This window comes from Mus caroli, chromosome 16, assembly GCF_900094665.2.
Source record: "Mus caroli chromosome 16, CAROLI_EIJ_v1.1, whole genome shotgun sequence".
Lineage (NCBI taxonomy): Eukaryota > Metazoa > Chordata > Mammalia > Rodentia > Muridae > Mus > Mus caroli.
Genome location: NC_034585.1, coordinates 21,772,890 through 21,796,827, shown reverse-complemented (window position 1 = coordinate 21,796,827; position 23,938 = coordinate 21,772,890). Strand labels below are relative to the sequence as shown.

Sequence of the window (23,938 nt, the reverse complement as noted above, 5' to 3'; positions counted from 1 at the left end):
CCAAGGAGCTGAAGGGGTCTGCAACACTATAGGTGGAACAACAATATGAACTAACCAGTACTCCCCAGAGCTCATGTCTCTAGCTGCATATGTATCAGAAGATGGCCTAGTAGGCCATCAGTGGAAAGAGAGGCCCATTGGTCTCGCAAACTTTATATGTCTCAGTACAGGGGAACACCTGGGTCAAGAAGTGGGATTGGTTGGTAGGGGAGTGGGGATGGAGGGTATGGGGCACTTTTGGGATAGCATTGGAAATGTAAATGAAGAAAATACCTAATTAAAATTAAAAAAAATTTAAAAAGAAAAAAAAAGTAGAGAATCATCAGGAAGAAACCAAAAGAAGTTAGCAGTGTTTGCCCCTCCCAGAAAGATAATCTGAGGGGGTATCCATATGCACAAATACTTATAAAATACTTAAGGCATCCAAGTGAAAGATCACAGCATACAGATAGAACACAACAATGAGAAACGATGCATGGAAGAAGGGGGTAAGCACACTTACATTACCTATCACCCTTCCCCAAAGCCTGCAAAACAGGGGCTGATAGTGGCTCCCAGGTGAGCAAAAAAGAACAAAGTGAATAATATCAGCTGGACCTCGGCACCACACCTGTTCTTATAGGAGAAAGAAACCTTCAAAGACATGCCTGTAATGATCATAATGGACACAGAGTCAACCCAGTGTCCACTGAAACATTCTGAAATATGAGATAGGTAGATATACATATAGAAATGGATATAGGTACAGCTGCACACACATGAATACAATAGTTCAGTCTTTAAGGCACCAGAAAGTGGTCATGGTTGATATCATCTAAAAATAAATAAATTTTTAAAAGTTATTTTCTCCAACTTCAGACCATTAGAGAATTCATGTCCACTAAAATAAGGTGAGAACAGGAAGAAAAGACCATAGCACATGATGTTAATTACATGTGCATGTAGAAATAATTAGCCAAGGAAGCAGAAGGGATGCTGGGTACCTGGACTAAAGAGAAAGGGGAAGACACTCTCGTGACAGCATGCAACAACTCAGTGCCTCCAGGTGACAAGTCTTAGAGCCCAGTGTTCCACATGCGGTGCACACATCATAGCCTTTGCTAAGGAATATCTTAAATGCTGTCACCCTCACATTAAAAACACCTAACTAGTGGGGCAATCGATCTCTTAACTAGCTTGTCACCATGTTTCTCAGTGTAAGACACATTAAGATATACTGCCCATCTTAAAGATATAAACTTCATATTACAATCCCACAAGAATAAGGCTGGAAATGTTTTTAAATGAAAATAAAAACTTTTCAGAGACAAGAGCAAGAGATGAGAGAATTGAAGGGATGGCAACAACTCAGGAGCTAGTCTTCCCTGCATCTGCACTCTGCCTATGTAGTCACTGCTGGCTGATTACCTCCAACACTTGCTGGAACATGTTCTGGGGTATTGACCACAACTAAAGCCTTGCGATTTCACAGCTATGGCATAAAATGTTTGGCCAACCACATGCACATTAAGGTGCCTCATCTGGGCTCTTGCTAAAAGAGCTAGTAAATTTAAAACTACCATTACAAGCAAAGAGGGGAGACACATCAACAGCAGTGTTAAAACACATTGGCCACTCAGCTCAGGGTTACTGGAGGCCTCATAATGATCATACACAGACATCCAGATCTATTGCCCAGCACAAGGGCATTAAGGGAAATACTGCCTACTTTCACTCCATCCAATTCATTTTTTAATGGTTAAAAAAAAGCAGAGCAATTTAAGGTTGGTGCCCAAGGAATTAAAGACAAAAGAAATGAAATTTGGTATTTTTAATTTACCATTTAATTTAAATCACACGTTTACATTATGCTTTAGGCTCATGAAAAATGAGGTAAATAAATTAAAAAGACTTACGACTCTGTAGTGTCCCTTTATTAGTTGATTTAATAGTGTAAAAACTCTCTCTCTCTCTCTCTCTCTCTCTCTCTCTCTCTCTCTCTCTCTCTCTAATTCTTCTATATACTTCTGCCATTTTTTAGCTGTTGTGGCTTCTATTAAACTCCATCTGTCATAGAAAAAAAGCCAGCCCTTTTTAAGAGCCATTCAGTGGAATGCACCAGCAGCTCCTTCCTGGCTCATTGTATTCACAGCACAGGGAGGACGTATTCCACTCCAGCTCATGGGCTTGATCCCCTGACCCTCAGGCAGGAGAGCAGTTTTGGAGAATGGAACCTTTTGGATGTGAGCCTAGCTGGTATGCATAGGCTACTATGGGCAGGCCTTTGAAGGTGCTGAGTCTGTGCTCTAGCTCTCTAGTGTCTGCCTACAGCTGCAATGTGAAAGCTCTCCCCTGTTCCCACTCTCATGACCACCCTACTGCCACATGGTCACTCTGATGCTCTGAAACTGTAAAACAAAACATTTTCCCCGTCACTCTGCTTCTGTCAGATGTTCTGTCCCAGTGACATTTACTCACATTCCCCTGATGCCAGAGCCTTGGTGCCAGCAACAGCAACATCAGCAAGACCTCCCTCTGAGCTGACAATGGTAAGGAAGAAGAAATAAGAAAGAAAAGCTGACCCCTGTCTCCTTTGTGAAACATGGCAAATTCTGTCAGCATGCTAGTGATACTTCAAACCACTTCTCCTTCTAGAAGAGTCCATTGGTATGCACTTGTCTCAGATGGTAACAAAAATTAGTGTGTGAATCCTGTGATAACCACAAATCCCTTAACTTTGTATCTAAATGGTTTCCATGTCTATCTCCAAGACGCGCTCTCTCTCCATTAATTGTCAACAAGTCCATTTTCCCTAAATAGTAGACCTTTAAGTGAAGAGGTTATATATGATTAATTTAGCAAATTAATCAAATTGGAGCTGATAAGATAGTTCCGTGGGTAACAGTACCTCCCAAGAAACCTATTGACCATCAGTCCCCAAGACCTACAAGTAGAAAGCTATGATTTCCACATGCATCCAGTTGTATGTGTGAACACATGCATATCCATACAGAGGCACTCACACACAACTAAGTAAATGTAATAAAAATGTTATCTCTTCAAATAAAGAAACTTTGTCTAAAGAATCATGCAAATAAGTATCATGCAGGAGAGACTCTATTAAAGGCAGCAAGACAGAGTGAGAGCTGAAGAGTTCTGGGTTAGGAGCTGAGCAATGTACTATGCAATAAGGAAACACCTTGTTGTAATACAGAGCACGAAGTTTCATATATAGGAATAACCGAAGTAGAACTCAGGCTGGGGCTCAGTGGGAGAGTGTATGCATATGTAAAGCCCTGGGTCTGATTCCCTAACAGCACAAAAAGGCAGACCAAGGAAAGGGAGAGGAAGGGGAAGCTAGTATTAGCTGAGGGTAAACCATAAATCTGTATCAAACTGGTTTTCCAGTACTAACACTGTCACTCCCCATAGGAACCCTTAAGAGTCACTGCTTTTACCAAAGTTAGATAAGAAAATAATGAGGCTTGACATGTATGGATCTCATGCACTTGGAGACCAAAATAAAAGTCACTTTAATGCTAGGTTGAGACATTTAAGTAAGCATGTTTGGCTTCACTGGGGGGGTTATCAACACTATAGTGAAGGATGGAGTATTTTCTAAAAAGCAGACTGAAAGAAGACATGGTAATGACCCAATAGGTAACGGGCCTATAAAAGTGTAGGGTGATATAGAGATAAACATGACTGCTCAGAGCATTAGACAGCCTCCCTGGAGACATGAATGCCCTGGTCCTGGAGTCCAGGACCAGAGCCACTGGACTACAATATTTGCTAATGTTCTCCTCTTCAAACTGGAGCATATATAATTCTTCACTGAAGCTGAAATGCTATCTGTGTCACTTGGAAAGCTCAATGCCCATGGCTCCTACCTAGACTATCATCATTATTGCTGGGGATACTGTCTTCATGAAGATACCACAAACAAGTCCCTGCCAAGGAAGGCTAAAGGCTGGTTAGCAAAGAAATGGGTGTGGAAATCAAACTTGAATGGTGAGAGGGAACATCTTGTGGCCAATCTTAATGACACTTAATTCTCCAATGAGAAATTCTGTAGTAAACAACCTCTTGATTCTCTGCAAAACATTTTTAATTTCATGGCCTGCTAATCACACAGCTGTTAAATTTCTCTTCCCATCAGTTGTAAAAAAATAAATAGATAATAATTATAATAATAATTTAAGAAACAGTTGGGCCTCAAACAATATTTGAGCCCTAATGAATTTTCCCATCTGGATTAATAATGTAGTGGATAGTGAAATTGCCTTGATCCAGTTGATATAATGAATTGTATATTATTATAAGGATCAAAACATAAAGTTTTAAAAGCCAAAGGCTTGATGATAGGGCCACAAAAGGCAGTCTCTACAGCAATCGCTGAGAAGCCTGCCACTAAAGGTGCCACTCTCACAGAGTCTGACAACATATTTCCTTCCTGTGTCTTTGTTTCCTCTCATCCACATCAGGACCACTACACACACCACTGACTACAAATAGCATTGTAAATAACGTGAACAAAGTGACCCCGACACCAGAGAGAGGAAAACCAATGTTCAAAGCGCAAAGCACAAACACATCGATGACAGGGAAACAAAGCACCATCTATGTGTAATGCTGCAAATCAAGACACGCTGAACAATAAGATGGAGGGTAATTAAAACATATATTTGGATGAAAAGTAAGGCCAAAGCAACATGGCAGCATTGATTAGCCACCTGGGGCACAGATGAGCGACCAGGGATGAAAACTATGGATGGAAAGCAGCCAAAGAAATATTCTGCAAAGAAGTAATCAAGGGCACAAAGACAAATGGTCCAGAGTACCAGGAGAGGATCTTCAAGGAGATTCCCCACGTTCATTTCCGCATCACCTTGTCTAGAAAGAAAAGAGGTGTTCAGAGTACCACCACACTGTCTATTTCAGTAGCATATTCCTAGCATCAAGTTCATCTGCTGAAATCTGTCAACACTGGAAGTGAATTCAAATGTCATCATTACATGAGCTGAAGGCAAACGAGAAACATGAGCTGAATCCTGTCATTTCCCACTCAGCTTCTTCCAGACTGCATGTGCATGCGACACTCAAGCCCCCAACACCATGATGACTCTACCATGACGGACTGCATCCTGGAAACAGAAGCCCAAACAGACCCTTGCTGCCTAAAGATGCTTCTGCCATGGTATCGTTTCCTCCAAGATACGGGAGAGTAACTAATATAGTTCTTGAGAAAAGAGTGTGCTTTCTAACAAAAATCCAGAGGACACGTCCTCATAATGGATTGTGACTGCAGACAATGTATTTTAGGGATTCAGAAATTTAATCACAACTATCAACTGATAAGCCTATGTAATGACAGCCACCCATGAGATGCCATGGCTTGCATGTTGATATAGAGAGTGCAGAACGTAACCACAAGCAGTACTGAGCACGGTGAGTCCACAAGCTGCTTCAGCACTGTCTCGGAGCTTAACAGAAATGCAAGCTACCCTACTCTACTTAAGGACCTCTAAAACAAGTCAGCAGAGGGTGGTTTCATAGTTCTAATGGATGGGTGTGTGGCAAGTATAGAGATTTGAGGATTGGCTGGAATGTAAGCAAATACAAAGAAGCAGGCACACATCAGGAAGAAGGGAGCAGATTACAAAATTTAAGAGGCAGAGTCAAAAAAGTCATGATCTATCAGGTCTATCTCCATGGTGGCAGGGGACTTTGCAAATAACACATGAAAGCTGGTCCTCCGCTGCTATTTCAGGCTTACAGAGTTTTAGACACACAGTATTATGAGAGTTCACACTATGACAAAGAGTATAGCTAGCATTCATTCAAAAGCAGTTCTTGGTCATTCTCTTCCCTGCGAACTTCAGCCATTAAAATAGCTATACCAAATTAGTTCCTCAATTTTATAATTTAAGAAATTTAATAACAGGGCGTTAGGATCTAGGAAACAGCCATTCATCTGTTTTCCCATATTCATCCTTGAGAAATTCTTTTCTCCAATTTGATTTTATAGATACTTACAGGCTTTTGACAGTTCTTACAAATTCATGCCTCTGAATCCCTGTTGTGCTGACAGTCTCCGACCTGGTATATACTTCACAGTGTTAAATTAGGTTATTCTGCCATATCTGAGGATATGCACAGGAACACAGCATGCAAAGAGGCTCATGGTGGTGACAAGTATACAAAGGGAAAAGCAGAGACTAGAGAGTCTAAACCAACAAATGAAACTGGTCAAGGAGGGACCAGGAACAAAACTTTTGAGTTTGGGGTATTCTCCCTTCTCCCCAAACAGACAGGCACTCATTAAAAATAAAATCCAAGTTAGCCACTATAACAGGTGCGACCCTTGACAAAGCCCCTACACTCCTGGTATTCAGGGAGAGTATATTAATGAGCAGTAACAAGTCATAAGCTGATCCAGCTGAAAGGCAGAGAGCTTAACTACCACCTACAAGGCACTGGACTCTGTCCTCAGCAACACAAAATGAAAAGGAAGAGAAAAGACAGGTAAGGACTAAAGTCAGGCCCAGACACTGAGCTCAGGTCTCAGTGCAGAAAACTCCACCTTCTGAGCAGACCTACATAGGGACCAGAAGAGGCAAGAGCAATTGGCACCACTGCCCGCTAACAACCTGCAAGAAATAAGGCACAGAGGTAAGCGACAACACTGCCTTCAGACTGGATGGGATGACAGGCACTCACAGTGTGCAGTGCCCAGCTCAGGGCACAAGCAGTGCCCCCAGGTTTCCTCGAACCAGAGACCCCAGGGATGTCTCCATCTCCAAAAGCTTTGCTTCTCTCACCTTAGGATACTTAGAGGATACATTTTGAAAACTAATCAATATAATCCAATTCCCTCCTCAATGAGACTTCAGAAGAAGCCAAGGCACGGACTGAGCTATTAAATAGCACAGACGTCAGATTTCCTAAAAGAAACCAGGCTGCCTTGTCCAAATTCAGCCCCTATAGAAAGATGACCCACTTGATATAAACAATGCTTTATGCAAAATTGTACCCATGGTCAAGACCAACAACAAACAGACAGGTCATGAAACCTTGGGGAAAGCAGCTTGGAAACACACTAAGCCAACCATTGTATAAGCTCAAGTTCCATAGAAGGTTCTGCAGTGAAACCAGAAAAATTATAGTAAAGTAAAAATGTTTTAGCAACTACTCATAAATATGTCAGGCACAAAATCAAACTTCTGAAATGATGTGAAACACATTCATTTTTAACTACAGAACAACATAGCAGCCTTTGTGTGAGGCGCAGGAGACACACAAACAAATGTGCTCTGTGGCTTTGTAAGCTGAACCAGGAACTCACCAAAGGCATATGAGGAGTTCACAAGACACTATTGAGCAAAAAAACCCTGTGAGACACATTTGATGTAATAGTCCTATGATTAGCAAACTGTCACATCAAACTTTTCTACAACGTGGGAACACTTTGACACTTCATATTTTTAAAACTGACATTTTGATTCATTACTGTAAATAGCACTTTGGGTTAAATATTGTGACAGGGAACAGATCATATATATGTACATATATATTCACTCTATATATTACACATGTATATTTGTCTAGCTCCGAAACAGTTTATAATACATGAAACCTTTTCCCCCATCGGCATTTTGGCCTAGTGTACACATCAGCTATTCTACTCCTGAAGGATGTGGTTACTTAGCAAGAAGCCTGCAGAGTGGGAAGATAGGGTGACTGACAGGGTGACTTAGGAAGAGACTCAGAATAAGCCTTCTGTGTTCCCACAAAGATTTTTGAAAGGTTCTATTAACTTCCTGTTCCCAAGTTAATAAAACCATTGTCACAAACACATGTAGGATAGCTCCTGTCTTCAAGGTGCTGCAGATCTCCTGGAGAAAACAGACAGGAGGAGAAACCCTGGAGTGAGGGAGGTGTGGGAACAGCAAATACGCAAAGTGATGATTTGGCAGGGTTGGATTTTTTACTTTTGCTTTGGTTTGGGGGGAAGTATTTTTCTGTATTTTTTTTTCCTTTCCTTGTATTTTCCTTTACTTACTAGGGAGGGCAACTGTTACTATTCACAAGCAATTTTAATACAACTAAGCAAAGTGTGTCTATCATAGCAGTTAAGAAAGGAAGCAAACATGCGAGCTTCATGCCATTCTTTGCAAAGGAAGCATGACATTTCCCTTCCATCCAATATTAAAAGACCACCAGCTTTTCCCTCTACCCGCAGTTCTTGTTTCCCTTGTTTTTAATTAAAAATAAATTCTTCTCATACAATACATCCCTCTGTCTTCCCTCCCTCCACTCTTAGAACACCCCCAACCTCTCCCACCTTAGATCTCCTTCCCCTGTTTCCCTTCAGAAATGAGCAGGTCTCCAAGAGACAGTGGCCAAATAGGACAAAACAAGATACAATAAGACAGGCCACAAGCCCTCTGCCACAGGCTAGTCAAGACAAACCAACGTGAGAAAAAACATTCCAAGAGCAAGAGAAAGAGCCAGGGACACACCCACACCCACCTTTAGGAATCCCATAAAAATACCAAACGAACAATTGTAAACCGTAACATACTTACAGAGGACCTGGTACAGACCCATGCCGGCCCCATGCTTGAGATTCAGTGTCTGTGAGCCCACATGAACACTGCTTAGTTAATTCAGAGGGCAATATTGTCCTGGTGTCCTCAGTTCCCTCTGACGCCTAGAGTCTTTCCTCCACCTCTTTGATGGGGTAGCCAGGGAAAGGACCCAATGGAGACTTCTAATTTAGACTCTGCACATTCTGTCTGGCTATGGGTTTCTGCACCACTCTCTCCTGCTGCCCAAGGGAGCCTCTCTGATGACTGGACAAGACACTGCCCTATGAGTACAGCAGAGTATTAGGAGAAATCTTTTTATTTCATTGGTTTTTTGTTTGTTTGTTTGTTTGGTGGTTGGTTTTTTTAGGGGGAGAGAGGGAGTGGGCAGTTGGGTTAGGTTCTACCCTATGTCTCTGGACCATCTTAGTTTCCATCCAAGCAGTGTCCAGCATGGGCTACCTCTTGCAGTCTGGGCCTCCAGTTAAACCATATATTGATTGGCTACTCCCACAAGTTCTGGGCCACCATTGCTCCAGCACATTTTGGAGTCAAGACAGATTTAAGCTGAATGTTTTGTGGCTAGGTTAGTATTCAGTTTAGTGCCTACATAAAAAAATGAAAAATAATTTTTGAAAAAAATAATTGGAGAGATCTCATACTAGCAACTTAACAATGTATCAAACAGCTCTAGAACAAAAAGAAATAGAAACACCCAAGATGAGTAGATAGCAAGAAACACTCAAACTGGGGCCTGAAATCAATTAAATAGAAACAGACAAGACTACAAAGAGAATCAATGAAAAAAAGAGTTGGTTCTTTGAGAAAATCAACAAGATAGACAAACCTTTATCCTACTTTTGATTATTTTATGAAAAGATGAAGAGAGAAAAGGAACAAGACCTGTAAGTGCAGAAGTAGAACAGAAGGGATGTCACATCAATACGTGCACATAAATTCTGGATGCAAATCAATTCGCAGGCACTTATATGTATGTTTAACTTTTTTATTTAATGTGAATGGCAGTTTCATCTACTTTTCTGTGGACCACATATAAAATGACGACAGAAGCTAGAAGTGACAGCCAGACCCCTGGAACTAGAGATGGAGATAGTTGTGAGGCACCATCAGGTGTTAAGCATCAAATGTAAGCCTAGAACAGCACCAAGTGCCATTAACTGCTGAACCATCTCGCCAGCCACAAGCATTTATTTGAAGTGAATTTCACTTTCATATTTTCATTGCAAAATGAGGATGATAAAATGTATTGGTTTATGAATATTAAATAGCATACCAGAAGTCTTAATAAAATCTAAATTGGTCAAAACACTTTTCCCCCAAATCTACATTTGCCAATTTTCAGCAGCAATTAATAAAATTATTGAGACCTCAAGTGAATCTCACTAAATTCAATTCAACAAAAATGTACTGTAATGCTTGACCTGTTGGTTTCAGTCTCTATTTTATGCCATGACTGAAAGATGAGGGAGAAAAGAAAAAAGGAAAAGTCATCTAAAGTCACAATGTTGGTCCCTAAGGACTTGAACTCATTTCACATGTGACAGTGAGCTTTTAGAAGATGGGAATGTATGCAATAAAGTACCCCCAAAAGCCTAGTACTGGCAATGAATGGCTTCTGTGCAGCTTAATGATGTTGGACATGGAAACAGGAAAAGGCTCATAAGAGAACAAGCTGTTAATTTTCTAACTAGGGCAGTGGGATATGGTAGGAAAGCCCTCCCCTAAAAGCTCTGCCAGGGGTTCTGGGTACAGCTCAGTACCTCTAGGACCCACTCTGAGTTCATTACTCCTCATCTTTGTCCATCTGTGATGAGCTAACAGAATAACTCATACCATGCAACTTAGAAAGAATGGAGGTTTATCTTAATCAGCCTTTGAAAGTCCAAGACCACTGCAGCAGCACCTGATGAAGGACTTTAGGCTATTCCAACCCATGAGAGAAGGCTACAGCAGGTGAGCTCTTGTTATGGTAACCACATTTTGGAATAACTGTCGTGCTCCCATGGTAACCGCATTGGTGATGACAGAGCCTTTATATTCTAATGACCTGTTATAAGGCCCTACCTGCCAACCCTGCTCCATTGGAATTATGCTTCAAACTCATCAATCTGGAGGCACACATTTAAGCTATAACACCTTGCTGCATTTCTTTCTCTGCACTGAGCTACCATTCCTTTTTGGTGCCTTCTCTGACCACTTCCAGGATCAATGCTGTTCCAACCCTGCTCCACTCAAGCCTTCTGAGCTGAAAGAGAAAACAAGGTGGGGTTCAATTTGACAAGATGAAATATCACCTGACTGGGAAGCAGGCCTCAAGCCACTCACTTTCAGTGGCATGATATCTACAGAGCAGTGCTAGAAGATAGAGTATAGCTCTTCTTACTCATAAACTTTCAATGCCTGTGTCCTACAGTTTCCAAGTGACAAGTGGGGGCTCAGCAGTCAAACCGATCCTGAAGAGGATCTGACATGACCACATCAACAGTTTCTATTGTGGGGAAGGTCAGGGACTCCTTCAGAAAATAGCTGATCTAAACAGAGCCCAAGGAGTGTCATGGTAACACTGCTCGCAAGCTGCCAGAGGTAGGGAGGAAGCACAGCCAATATGCCTGTGCAGCTGCCACATTTCAGAGCAGCACTCAAACCTCGTTAATATCATCTTGCTTAATACTGAGTTCCATAGATCACAAGCTATTTTTACTATGGGCTTAACAGATTTGTGAATTGTCTCTCTGCCAACACTTCCACAGTCCCATATAGAAGACAGTGCTATCTGAGAGCCTCGGGACCTTGGGCTACTTGGATGGAAGAAGCAAAAGAAACAGAAGGGAAATGGATACTAAGGGGCAAAGATTCTCACTAGGACCAATAGCAAGAAAAGCAGAGTACACAGGAAGAGCATGTGAAAGTGCACTGCAGACTTCTCAGGAAACAATCATGTTGTTACTCTCCAAAGACTCAACGATACACATGGGCAAGAAGCTGGGAGAGCTCAGTCCTCTGCCTGCTCACCATGGGCCCTCCTGTCTCAGTTCTGATCACAAGCTCTTCCAGTTAACACATCTCCATAATCCTCACCTCTTATAACAGGCATGCATAGCCCAGCAAGCCCTGCACCTGCTTTGTAAAAGGGAAACACCTAGACACCATATATTACTGCTTAATATCCACAAGTGAGAGCTTTTGTGAAATGTCCTATTGCTAAGCAACGGGCTCCTTCACTTGTATGGGAATAGGAACTCGAGCTTTTTGGTAAGAGCAGCCTGCACAGAACCTGGCACACACATCAGATCCCCATGACTGCTATCTTGTGTCCATCTATAAGAGCCAGCATAGAAGCCACCTGTACCACATTATTCCTAATGGCCTCTCAAAGAAACAAAGGAGGCCTGCTGAGTGCAATACTGTGACTCCAAAACTCTCTCTCTCTCTAAGACTTGGTCAGATGGGGACAAGACAAGGACATCAGGCCTGTCAATAACTAGACAGGTAAAGCAGGAGATTTCTACACTACACAGAATATTTGAAGCCTTTTGGGGGTTCTGAAACCCTATAAGCATGGAAGCATCATACCGAGCTCAGATACAAGCAACAGCGATTTTATATTCACTATTATTCACTATTGAAGAATACAATTCTATGTGCTGTTTTGTTGAAACTCTGTCTAGAGAACTGTGCCAGGAAATTTAGGGAGAAGAAACGAAAAAGGCATAACAACACAAAATAAAATGTACTTATAAAACAAAGTTGCACCAGGTGTAATGATAAGTGTTTTTAATCTCAGCTACTCAGGTGCCTAGGACAGGAAGGTTATTTGAGTCTAGGACTTCAAGAAATCTCTGCAAAGTTAAACAAAATAAGAACATTAAATTCTAAGACTGATTCTAAAAGTAAGTGACATACAGGGCTTCCCTGGACAGAAAAGTAGGTTCTGGTCCTTTGGATAGGGAGAAAAGAAAGACAGGCAGAAAAATGAAGCAGGGCTTGGAGGTTGGTGAGGGGATGTGCATAAAAGCTAGTCCCCTGCAGCAGAAAGGCTATCCGTCTCAGAGTCTGTTGAATATAGTGGCTTCATGTCATATGTTACTTTACCATTCCATGTTTCCTGCAGTGAAGGCTAGGCAAGTAACCATGCACCCACCAGTCACTGAAGAGTTTTGCAGCAAGAGAAATAGTGATGAGCAATCCCTGTAGACTGGGGGCACACCCCACTGCCAGGTCACACTGCAAGGCTAACTAGGTGGCTTAGCTGGCTGGACAAAGGGGAAATCTGGTAAAATTCCAGCTGGAGTTCAAGGCTTCTGGAAAATTATCTTGTCTGAGGATAAAATGATACAGATGAAGAGACTTAAGATTCTCTCTCTCTCTCACGCACACACACACACACACACACAGGAGAGAGAAGAGGGAGAAGCGTTTTTCTCAAGAATACATTTCTGTGATCTCTGTCCAGTTCTTTGGCATTCCTGATATTTATCTGCCTCAAGCAAACTTTTCCTTGCATGTCAGAGACTAATGCTTCAGCTCCTTTTATTCCTATATCAAAATTCAATTAATTATCTTCAAAGTCAACTCCAGTCCCTCTGCATATAAGAAACCCCTAAGAAAAAGAGCATTCTCCAAATTCCCTAAGCCCACAAGGTATCACTGGCTCACACATCAATCAATCTGGACAGCATCAATAATGGGCTCACACACTGCCCTGAGTCAAGACTGGCCCTAGGTCAGACTTAGCTCCACACTCCTGTTGTCTCCATCCCTAGATGCCAATTCATGTTGTATTAGACATGTGATAAACAAATGCTCAGAAAATTAGCTTGCTATGAAATTGTGTTTTTCTGACACTCAGGCAGGTACAGTCCCAAAGATACAATGTTGACTTCAAATCTGCACTACACAATCAAACTACTAACAACCTACCAAGCATTTTAACAGGCCAAGTTTGCAGCAACAGAAAAGAATTGCTGGTACAGACTACAGCTTGGCTATGTGACCGTGCCCATTGCTACTGTGCCTCTTTAGAAGCAAGTAAGTCACAATGCAGAGATGAGACTCTGCCCATAGGACTCACATGGGGTGCCTTGTGGAACAAGGAGGTCCCAGCTCAACTATCTCAAAGGTACTGTTTATAGCGTGTAGTATAGTTCTGGGCAGAGAAACTCTCAGTCTAGTCCTGAGCTGGGCGGGCTCACTCCATGTACATCGCAGAACTGGATTCATTAGCAAGGGAGCCCTACAGCAGCCCTAGAGGTTTTACATGGCATCTGCACTCAACTAAGAATATCTAAATGCAAGCAAGAGGAGGCTTAGGACATAGAATGCTACCTCCCAAAGCAACCCAAGGCACAAATCAGATGGGAGGTTTTAGAGTCCCTTCCACAGACAAGGACTCAGATGCCAGCACACGTAGTGTAGTCATGGCCCCAGCCAGACAGCTAAGGCATATTGGCACCGCCTTAATTTGTCCATCCACCAATATGCTCCACAAAAAACACCCATATGCTTTCTTTTAGCTTCCATATGCTTTTTTAGTAAGGAAACTAAAATATTTCATTAGTTTTGAGTAATTAATAATTACTTATTTCACAATAGTCACCCTCATTAAAGAGCGAAAATAGCTGATTAAACTGCAGGATCCTGGCTTTCAGTGCAAGCTTTTTTTTTTTTTTTTTTAATTCTTCCTGTAGGAATTGAGTAAGAGAGTAGAAAAGCCAGTGTAGAAACAGTCACATTACAGGGAAAGAAACGTTATCATACACATAGCCCTGCATTCCTCTTGACTGAAACATTATGATTTAATAAAAAGAACATGGATTTGGGGGATCAGAAAGACTTTGGAATCCATTCCAGTTTGGCTTCTGTGAGCAGCACTTGTGAGGAAATGAAGGGTGTTAAAAAGATAACGCCTGCTGGATCCCTTCACCCTAGTCCTCCCCTGTTCCCAAGGCATATGAAGGCCTGCCCTCACTCAGGTTGTGGGCCTGGGTAGCACATGCCCCAGGAATGCTGGCAGAAAGCCAGGGGTAGTAAGCAGGGTGTGGTCTATAGGAATGTTCCTCAAATGCTAATGACCATGGGAACTACCAAGGGACCTTGTAACAATGCAGACTGATGTTTAGGGTAGATCTGAGATCTGCGTTAGGAGGAGACTCTCAGGTAGCATAGAGACTGCTAGTGTTCAGAGGAGGCTCTGATGAGTAAGGACCTAAAACAGATCAAGTGAGGAAACAGAACAAGTAACAACAAGGTAATTTTGTCTGTCTCATCATGCCAGGATAAAGTTTACTAATGATTTAGATCAGTGGTTCTCAACCTGTGCGTCGGGACCCCTCAGCCTACCCTTTTACAGGGGTCACAGATCAGATATCCAGCATATCAGGCATTTACATTATGATTCATAACAAAATTACTGTTATGAAGTAACAATGAAAATAAATCTATGGTTGGGGTCACCACAATGTGAGAGCCTATATTAAAGAGTCACAGCATTAGGAAGGTTGAGAACCACTGATTTAGAAGATAGGATGTATTCAACTGCTTAGTAATTAAAGTATTCATTCCATTTTAGAGACAACAAAACTGAGACCCAAAGAAATCAAGTACCCTTGAGAGGGACATGGAGCTACCAGAGAGGATCCATGGGCCCCTCAGAGTGCAGCTGTGCCAGCAGAAGGCAGGAGATGCAGAGAGCATCCTCAGATGGCGCTGTGGGTCTGTTTCCTCTCCATGCTTCCCGAGGGGCTGTTCACCTCCTGCCTGAACTTGGCTAAAGTTGCATCCATGCTATCAGCCCTACCTATGAGGTGAGGGTATTGCCCCTGACGACCCCTGATGCCCACCTCTTCTGGTTCCCACATAAGCTCACAGTGGGTCACCAGCACCAAGTGTAAAGTTCGCACATGTGGCAGTCATTACAATCTGGCAGAAACCGAATTCTAGCTGTTCACATCTGGAATGTGGAACTACGTATAGAGAAGAAACGACAAACGTTACCCAGAGCGCCTGAGTCCCATGTCAGCCAACAACTGGCTCACTTTTTGTGACTCTAACTGCTTTCTGCTTTCCCTCAGCTCAAAAAGACAACTACCAAGAAAAACCAAGAAAAAGGTAATGAGTTAGGTTTAACTCTTTAATATTCCTTATTCTGCCCAGAGGTAGAGGTAAGAATTTAATTAATGAGTTATCACATTACATTACTTACAAGGTGTGATCCTGTTCCTTACTCCCCACCCCCAAAAAGAGAAAATACAGACTGCAACCACTGTGTTCCTAAGAAGCCCATTCACCATTTTCTACCAGGATTCCCACTTATAACCAATCCTATCTCTGGAATTACTTGTATTTTAGAGTTGATCTGAATTTAAATCCAAATTTGGCTGGGTACACTGCTTTCAGTAGATTTTTCCACCTTTCTAAGCTTGTGTTCTTTACTGCGGGGAGGTAAACTTGAGTGTGTATGTAATGCTTTTTGATAGTAAACAATCTACTGTATTAAAATTATAAGCACACAACAATACTGAATTAAAAGTACATTTACTGAAAGAACACCTAGTAAATGAAGGAAGCAGAGTTTCAACGTTAAGAAATCACTTCCCAGATATAGTAGTATATGTCAATTCCCAGAGTCATGCTAAGGGAAGCCAAAGAGCTTCCTTTCAGAAAAACTGAGAGGAAAATCCAAGAGGGACAGGAATCATGAAACAACCAAAGGGAAGAGCTGGCTTCTCACACATAGAAATATCTTCTGTCTGCCTTAGAACTCATGTATTCACAGCCTTCAGAGTATCTGTAAAACCCTGAAGTTGTAGCTGGTATTCTTGGAGAATGCGTGTTTTTCAGGTAGTTCACAGATGTTTGTGTTTCTCTCCACTTCCCTCTCCCCCTACTCAGGCTCTAATGGTGCTCACATTAAACAACATCTCTGCTCTGTATCTTGCACATTAGCATAGCTGCAAACTTGCTAAGAGAGCTGAGGCAAACTGGAAACTTAAGAAAATCAGAGTTGAGGAACCTTTTACAGAATCTCTACCAACTCTCATTTCACCGAAGGAGAATCAGAGGCTCAGGGAAAAAATCTTGCTAGTCCTACAACAAAATGAGTCGAGCGAGCATCTGACCCACAGATAACTTCCAATCTCTAAATCTAAGGGCTGTGTGGCTGAGATCAGTGTTGAGTATCTTGCCCCCTGTCACTCTCCACCTTATGTTAGGGACAGTGTCTCTCACTGAAGCTGGTGCTCAGTGATTGGCTAGACTGGCTCAGGACTTAGGAAGTGCCTAGGTCCCGGGGTCTCTACATTTTCTTCTACCTGATGGATAGTTACTACCTCCTTCTCGGAAGCATGAAGACCCATGAAAAGAACAGTTGTTTCTTAGCCCCAGCCTAGTGTAAGGACCAGTCTCAAGATGGGTCTGAGAAAGTGAAAGCCTCTACTATCCATACTCCAGCAGCTTGGGGAGCAGACACTCAGCTGGATTCATTCTGTAGGCCAGTACTCTCCTGCCTCTTGCTTTCTCATCCCTTGCCCATCGTCTCTTAATTAATGTCCTCAAGTGCTCAGGACACAGCCATCTAGAAACATCTTCAGCTCCACACAGTTCAAATGGGTCCGCAAAAGGTACAAGGCAGTGGCATACAGTGACAGAGCCAGAACCAAATGCCCTTGGAGAGGAAGGACTTCAAGGAACCCATACTCTCCTAAGAAATGCAATATGCTGTACCTCCATGTATGGAGGAAAGGCACTGATGTTGGTTGTTTATGACACAGAAAACTGTAAGTATCAGGGAAATAAAAGGCTGTGGAGATGGCGGAGTGAGTGAAGTACTTACAGTGCATGCTGAAGGAGCTGAGTTCAGGTCCAAGCATTATTTAACCGTGGCATTTGTAGGGGGCACACAAAGACAGATACCCTGGAGCTCTCTAACCAGTCCACCCAGTCACTGAGCAAAAGGGTCAGTGAGAGACAGTCTCAAACTTAAGGTGTAGAATGACAGAGGGCAAAAGATACCCAACACTGATCAGCTTCCACAGGTACATGCATAAGTGTGTATATATACAACACACACACATATATACACACATACTGATACATACACACTAAATAAATAAATAAATAAATAAATACAGATAAATAAGCAAGCAGCCAAACACAATTTGGTCTACCATTGGCACTAACACCTGGAACCAATTAGATTTTCTCCACGATCTCAAAATTTCCCAACTCTCAAGTTAGAAATGTTGGGTAGATTAACTCATAAGATATTGCGAAGATTATATGCCCCAGTACAGGGGAATGCCAGGGCCAAGAAGCAGGAGAGGGTGGGTTGGGAAGCAGGGCAGGGGGAGGGCATAGGCAACTTTTGGAGAGGAAACTAGTAAAGGGGATAGCATTTGAAATGTAAATGAAGAAAATATCTAATAAAAAATTTCCTCTGGTTTTAAAAGACATTCTGACTTGTTTGTACCAATAAGACTGATTTTCACACTGGATAAATCAAATAACAGAAGAGCAATTTGCCTTTACTTAGTGGTATTAATAATGAGTAAGTTTCTTAGTTACTCTAAAATGCAGCATAAGAGAGCATTATCACATAGCCTTTCTCAGCCTGTGGGTCGCACCCTGTTTGGCAACTATTTATCTCTAAAAATATTTACATTGGGATTCAGAACAGTAGCAAAATTACAGTTATGAAGAAACAATGAAAATGATTTTATAGTTGGGGGTCACCACAGCATGAGGACTGTATTAAAAGGCCGCAGCTTTCGGAAGGTTAAGAACTACTGCCCTAGAGGAAGACTGACTCTCTTCTTGTCTAACCTAAAATGGCACGTTGCTGAAGCGAACAACAGTCAGGAGTCTAATATACGATTACAGCATACATATACTCTAAAGCCCAATCAGCAACTGTTCTCTGTTAGATCAAAGAATCAAGAGCTAAACAGAATACCAATTTTCCACACAAGGCTCTGTGATGAAGTCACAGGATTTTGGAAACATGGCAGGAGAGGAGGATAATATTCTAGTTACTAGACCATTCAGCATGACAAAACATGATCAACTGGGACACCTTTGTCTATTGATAAGCAGGTGATAAGATGACCTCAGAGATGAGTTGCCCAAGTGATATCAGGACTGAGGATATTCTCGATGTTTCTAGCCCACATGACCCACAGAGCTCACTGCTTCACTCTGCAAAGCAATGAGAACCTAATCTACCCAAGTAACAAAGAATAAGTGCATGCAAGATTACAGCTACTATCTTCACAAAAAAAAGGAAAAGAACAAAAGGAGTTGCTGATTAATCTTATTCAAGGCAATTTCCCAAAAATGAAAATTAACATTTCATAGGGCAATATAAATAAGTCCATGAGAATTAATTATGTATTATTCCTCTAACGAGTCATGTAGAAAATGGAGATAGCCAATTGTCTGCAGGAGGTCAGAGTAGCTCTTGTAGTACAGAGACCAACTATTTGGAAATGATACCTCATGCTCTTTAAGAGTAAACAGGGTATATGATTTCAAATCCTGTGAAGTGCAGCTTTAAATAGATTTGGCTTGGAAATGGGACAAGGAACATACCACAGTGATGGACCAAGATCAAAAGCAGAGGGAAAACAATGATTACACTCATTGATATCTGCTGACATGTACACTGTCAAGTCTAATTACGGACGGACAGACTGTTGTTCTGTATCATTCCCACTAATACCCATTTTTACCACAAGACTGTTGTACATGTTTATGTCATGCTCCCAGAATACTTAGTTCTCCATCTTTCAAAGGTTGAAACCATTCTATCCTTCAGTTCACACCAGTTTATAAATCCAAAAGATAGGGATTACATTGCTTGATAGATGACTGACAAACCAATACATAGACAGAAAGACTTATTGACAGACAGGCAGGCGGGCAGGCAGGCAGACAGACAGACAGATGAGGTAGGTAGATGTCAGGAGATAGGTGGAGAGAGAGGCAGAGAGGTAAATAAGTAGCTAGGGAGAGAGAGAAAGAGAGAGATGCTTAATTTCCCATTTTAAAGAACAGTCATTGTAACTTTTCAAGGTTTAATTAAAATATCTCTTTGTCTTCAGATGGATTTTGGTAGGAAAGTGAATACAGCTAACTAAATGATCCTCAAAGCTTGCTGCATCAGCATTTAATAAATGGAAGCTAAGGAAATAGTTACGGGATAGGTGAAGGCCTTGGAGAAGCAGCTCTCTAGATCTCTGAAGTAGAAAATTCAGGCAGATTCACTTTTTAAATCCCCTCTGGGTTTAGCATTCTGACCTGTCCTAGCTGGTGAAATGGTTCACCCTGGATTACTCAAAGGACAGAAGAGGATTCTACTTCTTTGTTAGGATGTTGATAGTGGATAAGTTGGCCAGGTCCCCTGAAAGTTAGTGCTATATCAGTGTCAGAGAATGGGGAATGTTGTCTCCCTTCCTTTCTGACTTAAAGGTACATGTCACAGAAACAATCAAAAACTAAAACAAGAAATGCCTTCAAGAAGTTTTCTTTGGAGATATTTGTCCATGAAAATGACATGTTAAAAACAAGTTTTTGTGGAGACATTCTGTATAACACAGTAAGACTAAAACAAAGATATGTATATACACATATGTATATACATAAACAAAGATATGTATGTATATACATACAAAGATATGACATATATCTATATATACATATATGTCATATATTTCTGAATACACATTTCTTTACAGCATTTCCTTCAATAGGACTAAAAAAAAAATCCAACTAGACTCACAACTGTGTTAATTCTAGAAATTTCTCAATTCCTGTCACCCACCTGCTTCACATTTACTCTATTTGATAAATATTAGCTTTAAATATCATATTAGACTAAAACTATAATTTCTATTTGATTATAAATTGGTAATTTCTGTGATTACGGGGCAGTAGCCCCGTAAAATTAAGATTTTTTTAAAGAGCTGTGTGAGGTCAGGTTTGCAATTCATCGTCACTGAAATAGTACACTAACGTTATTAATATAATATTCTATGAAATAAATGATTACAGCATTGTAAATGATCCAATCTTAGCTTTCTACTCCAAGGCCTCAAGTTAGGAGCATCATGTTGACCTGCTGGGAAAGAAACATGGCAGATCACACTGAACACAGCAGCACTGCGGGAAGGTGCAGCTATCAGCAGGTTGTCTATAAGGAAGAAAAGATGAGTTGAACTAAAGATGCCCCTTTCTCTTCTATCCCTCTCCATTTTCTGGGCAACCTCATAAGGAAAGTCTCAGTAATGCTCTCTCTGACCTGTGGGACTAGATGACTTATCTGGCAAACAAGACACAATGACTAACCCAGAGAAGCATTCTTTGGTTCATTCAGAGCCAAACCATTCTGGCAGTCTACTTTAGTAAAAACTACACTCAAAGAAGGAGCATGAGGAAACAGAGTGGGAAGTCTGCCTGCCATGCATTGCCCAATCACAGGATACAACTGTGGAAAAAGACTTTCCTACTGTAGAGCAAAACTGCAGGTTCTCAAATGTCCATTAAAGGTCAATCTCCCAAACTGTCCAGATTTTTGCATTTTAGATGCTAAAAGGATAGAAATTGAAAGGGATAAGTATATTCAGAGGGCAGGTTACTGTCTTAGACCTTTCCAGGAGCCTGCTGATCATAAAGTACTGCTGTGTCTCTACCACAGAAAATGAACCTCTAGCACCATAGGGTCAGACGTCTCTTAGCCTTATAGGATTGTGCAGACTGCAGTCCTCTCTTACCTCCAGCAGCCTTTGGCTTTTGGAATGGACAATGGTCACAGGCTCAGCCAGACGATATGCTCAGCTCTGTAAATTAAACAAGACAGAAGTTACTTATGGGCAATGGGCACTGAGTCCAGTTTTATCCACCAGTTTGCCAAACATTTCTACATTCTTTATCTCAGTTCTCCCATAGTCCTGATAAAGAAACGGGAAGAGATTATTCCACTCACATGAGAGGGAGGAAGAACTTCACAGAGATGTGGAAAATGATGAGAACTGGTAATTCTTGTGAAGAATCTCACAAACTCGGCATGGAAAATGGTCATTATTGTTCAAAAAAAGATGTCTTGCTCAAGAATATATAGTATGATGTAATAAGTGGCAGAACATGAATTCAGAGGCATTGCCACTAGCCCAGTGACCTACATTTTCAGCCTCAGTTTCTCCTAGGCCACGAGGATAAGGAACGCAGCTCACTAACCTCATCTGCACTCTGCAGGCCTGAGGAATAGGAACTGCACGTGGCATCTGGAGCCAGTCCACCTTTCTTGCTCTTACCAATGACCTTGGGCACCTTATTAAAGTTCTCCATCATTAACTTCCTCATACAAGGATGAAGACTATCTGTGTTACCTAGTCAAAAACTATCCTCAGCCAACCCTTTGGTGGGACAGGGAGATTGTCCTCTTATGCACAGTGATCAAATACAAAATGCTAACATTTCTTTTCATGAAACAAACACACACTAGTAAAACATATTCTGATATGGATATTTCTGATTGGTGGCCCTAGTTTGAAAATATCATGAGATTATCTATACCATTCTTAAGTGTCCTCAACACACAAACACATACACATAAGCACACACATAGAAACAAGATTAAAATAACATTAGAGAATCAATTGTCCTCCCAAAGTCCCAAAACTAAAGGCAGACTTTTAGCTCCCAGCTAGCTGCATTTTCAAGTCTGTGCCAAGGGCACTGCCTTAGGCTCAAGGAGACGGAGCTGCTGACAGAATGTTTAGAACACGGGGAACTTGTTTGATATTTTACACAGATGGACAGAAAAGTACTCGCTAAAATGTCCAGTTTTCATAACTCATTCAAAATGCATTAGAAAAACATAGTTGATAAGATGCCCTGCCAAAAACTCATCTCCTCCCCCAAAATGAAAGCCTTAACCATCCTTTAACATTATACTTTATTTTGTAGTCTAGAGGCTACCACACTCACTACATCCTAAATCATCTTTATGATGCGCTCAATGAGTCCTCATTGCTCCAATTTTATAAATCTAGCAACCAAACCTCAAAGGTCACAGAGCTAACATAGAGCAGATAAAAATTTAAAAATTTAACCTTAAACTTTCATACCAAGCATTTGCCTCTAATATGAAGTGAGAAGCCGTCTGATTAGAGAGAGAGAGAGAGAGAGAGAGAGAGAGAGAGAGAGAGAGAGACTTAACTGCAGAGATTAGAAAACAAGTATGTAAATCAGAAATTGCAATTGCAATTAAGCAAAGAATGCAAAACTCAGAAAGATAAATATCTCCTATTTCCTCTCATATGCAGAAATAAGAGTAACGATTTTAGGGAGGAAAGGAAGGAGAAAGGGAGAGAATGGGAGGAGGGAGGAGGGGGAAGAGAGAGGTAAGGAGACATTTAAGTTAAAGAGTCCACTGGAGAGGAGTAGAAGACTGGTAGGAGAGCAAAAGGGGAGCATGAAATACGAATGAATAGGACTAAGGTACACTGTATGCACCATGCAAAGTTAACGATGGAAACCTGTCTTGTGCACAAATAATATATACCTACTGTAAAAATACATAATATATACTAATTTTAAAAATAACCAGAAAACACACTCTAGTTTAGGATTCTGCTTCACCACAGCTGAAAGGAGAGGGACAAGAACTTGGCATCTGTGGGTTCAGCACAAGGTGACACATGACCAAGAGAGCCAGTGTTAGTGCTAGGTTACCATGAACAGTGAAGTTTCACAGATGCAGCATCCATGCACAGTGTCAGAACACAAGCCACTAAGCCAGGATCTGCAGCAGCAGGGACTTTCAGACAAGCTTTCACCCAAAACTCTCCTCACAGGTCATGGAAAAGCTGAAGTCTTCCAACCACAGCATCAGCATGTGCCGGTGCCCCAGCGCGTGGCCTGAGAGTTACGTGTCTGCCACAGTTCCAGGTGTTCCAGAAGGCAGTAAAACTCTTGATAACCCATGAGGAGACAGGACAGCTGGCAAATTCGGCGACAGCCATTGGCAATGAAGCAAGATATCCTTCACTGCTTCTGTGGACTTTAGGACCGCTGACGTGTAAATTCTCAACCTATTGATTGCAATGTATGTAAAGCAGGCCTCAGGACCTAACTGAAACTGAAAGAGCATGGTGAAATTTTTTGTTTTATCCTAATAAAACTAAGCATATACATAAAACCTACAGTGAAAAGAAGTAGAGAGCGACAGGTAGAATGCCTGACAATAAGGATAGTTTGGTGGAGGCACACAGACCATGGATGGTGGGGCACACAGACCATGGATGGTGGGGCACACAGACCATGGACCACGGTGAGGCACACAGACCATGGATGGT

General features: G+C 41.5%; 1 protein-coding gene across 8 annotated transcripts in view; it reads right to left on the bottom strand.

The window, feature by feature from the left end:
• Window positions 1-23,938, bottom strand: part of Lpp (LIM domain containing preferred translocation partner in lipoma) — a 590,743-nt gene that overhangs the window by 404,522 nt on the left and 162,283 nt on the right. For all 8 annotated transcript variants that reach the window (XM_021185104.2, XM_029470450.1, XM_029470446.1 and 5 more), the window contains one exon: window positions 21,353-21,418. The gene's annotated coding sequence lies outside the window, so the exon portion shown is untranslated. The remainder of the gene's footprint in view (window positions 1-21,352; window positions 21,419-23,938) is intronic.